This window comes from Lolium rigidum, chromosome 5 (genome assembly GCF_022539505.1).
Source record: "Lolium rigidum isolate FL_2022 chromosome 5, APGP_CSIRO_Lrig_0.1, whole genome shotgun sequence".
NCBI lineage: Eukaryota > Viridiplantae > Streptophyta > Magnoliopsida > Poales > Poaceae > Lolium > Lolium rigidum.
In genome coordinates, this window is record NC_061512.1 from 142,630,203 (window position 1) to 142,639,685 (window position 9,483).

Consider the following 9,483-nt stretch of genomic DNA (forward strand, 5'->3'; position numbering starts at 1 on the left):
GTGCCGCCCTTACACCTAAGACAGGTGTAAGGGAGGCTAGATGTCTAAGGGTTGCACGATGACAGCATATGATACGATGAACAATGCTAACCCTAACACATCTATGATAACTACGTTGCTCGCCATCAACAAGGCTTCAGCACGAGCAACGCATGAACAACGAATAAACGTGTACTGCCTAGAACGCAGGATGCGATCTAGGTAGCATGATGCTTACCCGGAAGAAAACCCTCGAGACAAGGGAGTTAGCGATGCGCCTAGATTGGTTTGTGGTGAACGTGATTGTTGTTTATTTCATAAACCCTAGATACATATTTATAGTCCGTAGACTTTCTAACGTGGGAAACCGGGCACGAGCCAAACTCTATCTAATCGACACGTATCCTACTATATTACAGATACACGGGCAAACTAGCCCAAACTTTGCATATAAGGCCGATTCATGTATTCTTTCCATGTATATCCTTCAAGCCCATCTTTAATCGCGGCCCACCTCTGATCCGGTCAAATTCTGGTGATAACAACCTCAGAGGGGTACAATTAGTTCTTCTAAAACAACTAGGTTTTAAAGTTGTTTAACAATACATGCTTTTGATACTGAAGTGTAGATCCCATTTTTCTGAAGATTTTGATATATTATACATATTTTCTGATTTAAAATGAATAAGTTATGAATTTCACAAGATTTATTCATTTTAAATCATTTATGAAAATCCCGGAAAATAATAAAACTCTGACAGACATGGGCCCACATGTCATAGATTTATTCTTTTCTTAAATGTTTTTGAAATTAATAAAAAATTGATAGAGGGCCCCACCTATCAATACATTTTCATTTACAGAAAATAAAAGAAAAATAGAAGGAAAAACAGGGGCGGGTCCCACCGTGGTCAACGCCGGTGGTCAACTCCGGCGGACAACACCGGTGACCACACAGAGACGGCGCTAGAGCACGCCCCTGTATGCGCGGAGCGGCGCATTCAACGCGCGGGACCATGACGAGGCGGGCTGTGGCGGTGCCGCGACCATTTGGTCGCCGGAGCGTGGCCGGCGACCATGTCCGACGGCGGGGGCCGCAGGTGCTCGTGGCGGCAACGAACCAGAGGGAGAGAGGAACAGCGGAGGGGCTCGGGAGGATGCCCAGCTCACCAGCAACGTGGGGAGGTGGTCGGCGAGGTCGGGGGAGCCCTGTGCCGCCGGCATCGAGCCAATTACCGGCGGCCGGAGCTCGGGAAGAAACGGTTAAATCGGCTGATTCCTAGCTTCCCGGAAGGCGCGCGTCTACGGAGAGGCTCAACTCGGCGAGGCGGAGCTCCAGGGACCCTCGCCGGAGCTCGGGGATGCGTGTAGCCATGATAATTTGAGGAGGCCGGCGTCTAGGGTTTCGGGGGTGGAGACAGAGAGAGCGAGGGAAAGGGGGATTGGGTGGCCTATGGTTTCTCCTCGCGGCGGCAGGGGGTCTTGTAGGCGTCGGCGGTAGGCGGCGTGCACCGCAGCGCACATCGGCCATCGGGCAGCCGGCAAGCTGCTAGGCAGCAGCTTGGAGGCGCGGGTACGATGACATTTTTGCCAAAAACCCCCTGGGGAAATTCTGGGCTTCGCTGGGCCACTTGGGCGGCGGGTGGGTTGGCCTGCTGGGCTGCACAGGGTGGAGAGAGGAGGGAGAGGGATTGGGGTGCTGGCCCAAGAGAGAGAGAGGAGAGGGTTTCTCCCTCTATTTCCATTTTCCGTTTTTTATTTATCTTTTCAAAAATCCAATTTCAAATCTGTTTGTTTGGATGGAGTTTGAAACTCGAATTTTTGTAGAGAATTTAGTAACCACACATGACATATGGTATGACAACAAGACCGTGAGTTATTTTATAAAATCCTGAGAGATTTTGAGGCAGATGAAATACAGAAGAAATTTGCATAACAATTAGGGTTTTGAACTATTATTCCTTTATGCAATTATCTTAGAAAAACATGATGCAAATGATGCACAAACAAATTCCTAATTAGGGTTTTGCTAAGCAGGGATGTTACAACTCTATCCCCGTTACAAGAATCTCGTCCCCGAGATTCCTAAGGTAAGAAAAGAGAAGAAATCACGGATTAGACCGATCTTCAACGAGCTTGTCGATACCATGACGATCTTCCTTGTTGAAGAGGTTGATCCACGACATCATGAAGAGTTTGACCCACCACACCAAGAAGAAGTGTTCATATTGCTTTCTTCACTCTAAAGGTAAGAGGGAATAACTCTGGATGGTGGATCTTTAAAAGATCGAGTATCTCATGGTCAACTCGTGGAAGGAGTGTTGAAAAACAACTCTTGAGCTAACAAACATGAAACACGTCAGGGTAATGGAGAAGACTAAAGAAGTTTCAACTTTTGGTAGGCAATTGCTCCACGCTTGACAAGAATACAAAGAAACAAGATAGCGTAGAGTTAAATTGACTTTAATACCATAGCAAGGCACTCTTAGAGAGGGCGACTTGTAGAAGAACAAATGATTACCAACCAGAGCAACTTTGGATTTGTGGTGACCCAGCATACCACTGCATGGTGTAGTATGCAAGTCTGATATAACACCAATGAAACACCGTTCCACTAGTATTATATCGCTCAGAGTGGTACAACAGAAACATATGCGGGTCCAAGGTATGTCTATAGAATTACAACATTGACTTTGTTACATAAGATCATCACAGCCTCCTACTTTACAATGAGGTAAAACTGCAAATAAACTCCAGAAGAACGACTCGTGGTCTAATCTTATCACGAACTCTATTTGTAGAGTATTTGACTAGCTATAGAGGCTATGAATAGATTCTAGCTAATTAGGAGCTAGGTATAGGAAGCTAGTTCCCTTCTATGGCTAAACTAGATTTTCTCCTTGTTGGATGTGTAACTGACTCCTCTGATAGGGTCCCGTCTCTTGAAGTAGTTGTTGACTCCTCGGTCTTCGAGTTGCACCGTAGATCCTCCTTCGATGCCTCCATATCTAAGCGAGGATTTAAGAGTGGGATGAGTACGAGCGTACTCAACAAGTTCATTATAGGAAAGAGGTGTTTAATGCACTAGCTACAGCATTAGACCGAAAGTCTAATACCAATGCAGGTTTTCATAACCATTTCTTCAAAAGGTTGCTTTTATTCGGAAGAACTATGTCCGTCAGCCTTCACCGGTTTACTAGAACTTCATGGAGCTCCTTTCCGGCCGCGTTCGCAGCTCCATATCCCGGAACAGGGAGTGACAGGTCACGGTTCTTTACACTCGCAGAGGTGTGTTGCTTTACCCATAAGAGATCTTAACCTTGGTGCCAACCGAGCCGCGAGCTCGTCCACACTTCCTTTGGTGTGAGGCCCGGTATAAGGTCTAGCCAATCATGTTCCTCCGCTACCTCGAACACCCACCCTTTGTTGCATACCCCGACCCTGGGTCCTCGTCGGTCCCATTATTCCCGTAATTTCAGGGTGGACCCCGACCACGACAACAGCTTGGGACTCGTTAACCAAACTCCTTCGCCGGTAGCTGCAACCCATCATAGACCACATTACCGTGGGGAATTAGAAGGGGATCCCCACCCTCAAGTTGTTCCGCAAGCAAGAATCGCTACGGTAAGCAACAGCTATACCGTGGGGAATTAGAAGGGGCTCCCCACCCTCAAGTTACTCCGCAAGACACAACTGCTACGGTAAGCGCATCCGTTGATGAACGAGAGGTGGAAACACTTTTGACTACTCCGTCCCACTCCGGATCTTATGGTTAACACGGGTATTACGGCACAAGAATCACTCGGCGACATTTGTTGTTTAATCCTAGATGGATATAAACCCGTGCAATGGAACCTCCACCATATCAACACAATCCATGGTTCCATTGCCCACCACATAGTCATATTCATAGTTATGAAAGTAGTGGTTTTGGTTTTTATGCAATAGTGATAACCATAATACTTTGCAAGTAATTTGATAGAAATACTCAAATGACATGAGCAAGCGATGAACTTGCCTTTCTTGGCTGCAAGATTATGCAGACAAGGTCTTCGATGCGTAATAACTCCAAATTCTGAAATAGCATCATCGTCCGGTAAGGACGATGTTTAGAAGATTGGCAAGGATGCAATAATGCATAAGAATGAGATGCAATCGCTCTAAGCGTGACCTAACCCCGATGATTTAGGATCAGTGAGTTGTAATGATTGGTTTAGGTTGTGTTGCACTTTTAGAGTGATTCACATACAAAGTTCTTATTCAGGCGTGATTACTTGGTATTATAACAGGTAGTTAATAGGGCACAGTAATTAATTGAGCACATAAAGAATGATAATTGGCGTAATGTTAATAAGTAAAGAACAGTGGTTAGTTTTGACACAATATGGCATGGTGAATGATTAATTATCATATACTTCAAAAGAATAACTTTTGAAGAACATGTTCTTTGATAAAGAACAAGTATGATAATTAGGGTTGTGGTTTGCTATAATTTATTCTAGTTCCAAGTAGTTCTCGGAATAAGTATAAGATGGATCACAACATAGTTGGATTCATCGACACCTAGGGCTTGTAAGGTTAAGTTAAGTCTAGGCATCCTAAGCAATTCATTATACATGGTTGTTGTCAAGGTTAGTTTATCTTGCTAATGATAGCTGGCTAGGGTTTATAGGTCCTTGTAAGCAGGGTTGGTGATGATTCCTTATTTTCTTCAAAGGAATAACTTTTGAAGAACATACTTCTTAAATAATAAGAAGTATAACAATTAGGGTTGAGGTTGTCTAAGTTTGCTATTGGATCTACTAAGTAAGGAATGGTGGTTTCCTAAATAAGATGTTTAATAATTATCTCACACTAATAGGGTTTCGTGTGTATGGGATGTGATGTCAATATTAGCATGGTTGCTATTGGAGTTCATCACAATGGTGTGATGCTAAATCGGGATAAATAAGGATGATGGTTTTGGTAATAGGATCTAGGGTTTACACTTGATTGATCCTAATTGGTCAACCATGTTGGATAGGGATGCATATATGGAATACCAAATGATTGATAAAAGAGCTCCTACATTTGATGTGGACATAACCAGTGTTTAATTGCTAACTATGGTTTTGTGGATCAGAAGTAAGTACATGATCACATATTCTAACCTAGGTTTAGGTTTAGAAGCAATTTAGGTTTCACATGTAATAATGGAACTAGGGTTTGTGCATAATTGAGCTAGGGTTTTAGGGTTCCACATAAAATTATGAGGTTATCAAATTGGTTTAAAAATGGAACTAGGGTTTCCTAATTACCCTGTAATTATTGGATTAATAACTTCATGTTAAAGTTGAAGTTATAATAACTTTGAAATAAAATTAATATTCACTTTGGCTTTTTATTATTTTTAAATAATTTACTAATTAGAGTAATTATTAATTAGGGTTTAAATTTCCCTAATAATGATTTAATAGGATTGCAAATAAAGAAAATTAGTTTTCATGTTTTCTTTATTTGCTTACTGGTTTTATTTAATTTATAAACGGTTTCTTAATTTCTGAATTTTTAATGGTATTTAGAATTTAAAATTAAAGGCTTAAATAATAAGTATTAAATAATTAATTTTTTTTTTATTAAAAATAAAAATTTCATTTTATATTTTTATTAGATAGAGTTTTCTTTTCTAAGAATTTTAGTATCACAATTATATTTTTCTGACCTTTTATGAATTTTCAACAATTATTTGAAGTTGCAGTAACTATTCAATTTAAATTTAAAACAGAAATCTACTAAACCTACCCGGACAGAGCTACCCACAGTCATAGACAGGTGGGGTCTGTCCACCTCACCCGCCACGTGGGATTTGACCGAGTCAAAATCACCACGTGGAGAGGAGGTCTCTGGCCGGCGGGAACTGGCGATGGTCGCCGGCGCTAGGGCGTTCCCGCGCCCGCGTGGAGGCTCTGGTTGGATGCGCGGCGCCATAGCGAACCTAAGGGTGGCGGCGCCCCCACCTATTGGTCACCGGAGTAACTCCGGCGAGCACGAACAACGGCGGCGGACACGGGTTCACGACGCGGCGACTCTACGGCGAGCTAGTAAGCGATGCGAGCATGCCATTCGGTAGAGGAGCTCACCGTGGTTCCGACGAGCGTGTCGGCGAGACTTGGGGTGGCCTAAATCGACGGCAGACGTCGGCGTCTGTGGGTGACCGGCGGAGAAACGGCGATCCGATTCGTCGGTTGTAGGGCTTCCCGGCAAGCACGCGTCGACGAGGGGGTTGCTGGTGACGAGACGAAGCTCCAGGACTTCACGGCGGTGCTCGAGGTGGTCCTAATCGGCGGCGACGAAAATCGGCTGGGCGGCTAGGTTTTACGTCTGGGAAGGAATGGAGCAGAGGAGGAAGAAATCCGGGGGCTAGGGTTCGTCGCGGACCTTTATATGGCGCCAGGACGCGCCCTGTCACGAGGTGGAGCAAGGAGAGGCTGCCAGCGCCGAGGAGAAGACGGACACGCCGTCGTGCTGTCCTCCATGCGCGTTGGAGAGGATGAGGACGAGCTCCTCTCCTCTGTTTTTGACGAAGGGGTACCTCGGGCCTGGCTGGGCCGTGCTGGGCTGGGTTTGGTTGGGCTGCTGGTGGGCTGTTGCGGCCAGATGAGACCAGGTAATGCTTTTCTCCCCCTTTTCTTTTTCTGTTTTTTAATTTTCTATTTTCTTTTTGTATTTGCCTAATTTGAATTCATATTTGAATTCTGTTATTATTTTGCAGGTGCCTCAATTATGTTAATTTACTTAATGTCTGGTGCAATGACTATTACACCATTCTCCCAATTGAAGAAAACATCTTATAGTTGCTTAATAATTCACATATGTGGGCTTATTCAATATAGCAATTAAACATGAGTTTATATTTTAATTTTCTTTTTCTTATGAATCAATCCTGTTTGGAATGATTAATGTTGATACTTTCAACTCAAAGTAATTCAGCAGGTTGAATTAGATCTTGGCTTCCATTTGGGAAATGATCACTTGCATGTTATTTTATGTGTACCTTTATGTGTTATGAATTGGGAATTCTAATAGGGCTCCTTCAAGTTTTAGTACTATTATTATAGTTCAATGTCACCTTAACTTATCTAGAGTATGTACTACCCACATTATGGTTGGGTCTTGGTTATAAAAATAAGTGGTTGAGAACCACACATGGTTTAACTAAAGGTTTTAAACTAGGTTTATCTTATGCTCCATAATTAAGTATAGGTTTTAACTAGTGAACAATTCTAGGGTTCTCATCACATTTTCCTAATGGCAATTGATTTGAATCTCACTTAGGGCCTAGCTTTATATTATGATCTCCATAATGATACATAAACTAAGGTTGAGATTTAATTCTAGGTTGTAGAGATGAGATGACACCATATTGCATGTGCTAGGGTTAATCTCCCCTAATCATGGTAATCTGGTTACTTGCTTCATATTTTATGTGCTTCTCTTATTACTAAGGATTTAGAAATTGGTTTTACCTTCTACCAATTAACTTCTATTATTATCCTCAATTAATCATTAAAGTAACTATAATGGTTATAGTTCTTTTTATAGTTAACTTTGGTCATATGGATTAATGGTTTCTCACCATGCAAATTATGGAGTTTCACTCTAAGGTTTTCTTAGGTACTTTATTTGAGGAATAAATGGAATATAGATGTGATAGAATTGTACTTATGATCACCAAGTGATTCACAAGTTAAAGTTAGGATATAAGCCTATGGTTGCTTACTAGCTACCTCTCTATGATTTCATGTGGTGAATGAGATCTACTTATCCTATTAGAGTTTATCCTCAATACCCCAAGAACATGGTCAGGGATTAGGCATGATCAACTTGTTCTTGATATATCTACCTCAAGCTCTTAGGGTTTATGATCATCACTCAATTTATAATGACCAAGGTTTGGCTTCCTAAGGTATGTCTCATGGATATGGCCTTATTTCATTTGGTAGTTGGATATCTCACCACACCAGGATGAAATGGTTCATCCCCTATTTGTTTAGTTCAAAGGTTGTCATCTATTCTAAAATTAGGTGAAGCTAGGATTAGTATGAATGGTCTCACTCCTTTGGGAAGGACTTCAATAATACTCTAAGGTTTCTCTTGAAAATGATGTTGTGATCATATGGATATTTATCTTCAAGGTTTTTTCATTGCTTCTCTAAGAATTAATAGGACTCTCACCTCTCTAAGTTTGATGCTTAATAATTTGTATTAGAGAAATGTATTTCTAGGGTTGATCTCCTTGTTATGTTTCCAAGACTAGAGTAGAATGAATACCATGAGGTTCAGTGGTAGGATCAAGGATTTGTTTAAGACATGGAAAAGATAAGGGAAGAATGGTTTCTCCATTTATTGTTACTTGATTTCCAAATAAATGTATGTTCATATGTTATGGTAAGGATTACCATATTATGATCTGTTATAAGATCAAGTAGTTGATCATTGAGTAAAGTGTTGCTGTGTTGATTATTAGTTCCATTTGATCTAACCCCTTTAGATCAAATCATCTCTACCCAAACAAAGTTTTAAACAAGGTCACATTGAGGTTTATAGCGCTTGACTTGATGAGCTACTTCAATTCCACCAAGGTCAAGTGAAACTTCGACTATCGTGGATCATGTTTTACTTTAAAGCGCGAAAATTCCCGGATTTTCTATGCATGAATGCAATGCACACATCTGTTTCCTCTATTTTTGTAACCCCATTACCTGGGATATTACAGTCTCTACCCCTTAAACTAAACTTCGTCCTCGAAGTTTGATCTCTCTCACATTTCCGAAGTGTGGATCTGACTTGTGCGGACTACGACTTTTCTCGAACTCCGTGGTGATCGTACTGGAGATAAATGAATACTTCCCTTGTCCAGATTCTTCCTGGAATCCATTAGTGTCTGTCTCTGAACATTAGTTTCTTTTTCCAGTTCTATGATTTTTCTCTGGAATCTATTAATACCTGTCTCTGAACCATGGTTCTTACTTGGGTTCATTGATTTCTTCCAACTCTATAAGCTTGTTTCCTTTCTCATTGAAGATTCAAGGATTGGGACTTCTTCTTGTTCTGACAGTCTTGATTGAGGACTAATTGGATAACATTCTCCTATTTGGTAAATAGGTCTTTGTCTTCCCTTACTACCAAAATTGCAGTAATAGTGCTTAATAAGGTACTAACCATGGAAATGGTCCTAATGTTTATTTCTCTAAGACTGGATTAGACTCATTTAGTTTATCCAATCATGGTTTATTGTTGATACCTATAACTGTTTTGGTTTCTTTAGGTTCCATGAAAGGAATCTTTCAATTAGACTTTAGTTCTGGTATGGTCAATCTACTTCAGTCTTTGGCCTTCTTGAGCTGTATTTGGTCTATGGTATTTTCTTCGTCCAACTTCTTTATTTTCGACTTACTTGAGCTTTCGTACTTCTGAGTAAATACTACTCACTTTCTCAAGTTATAGTCCACTTCTTACGTCCTC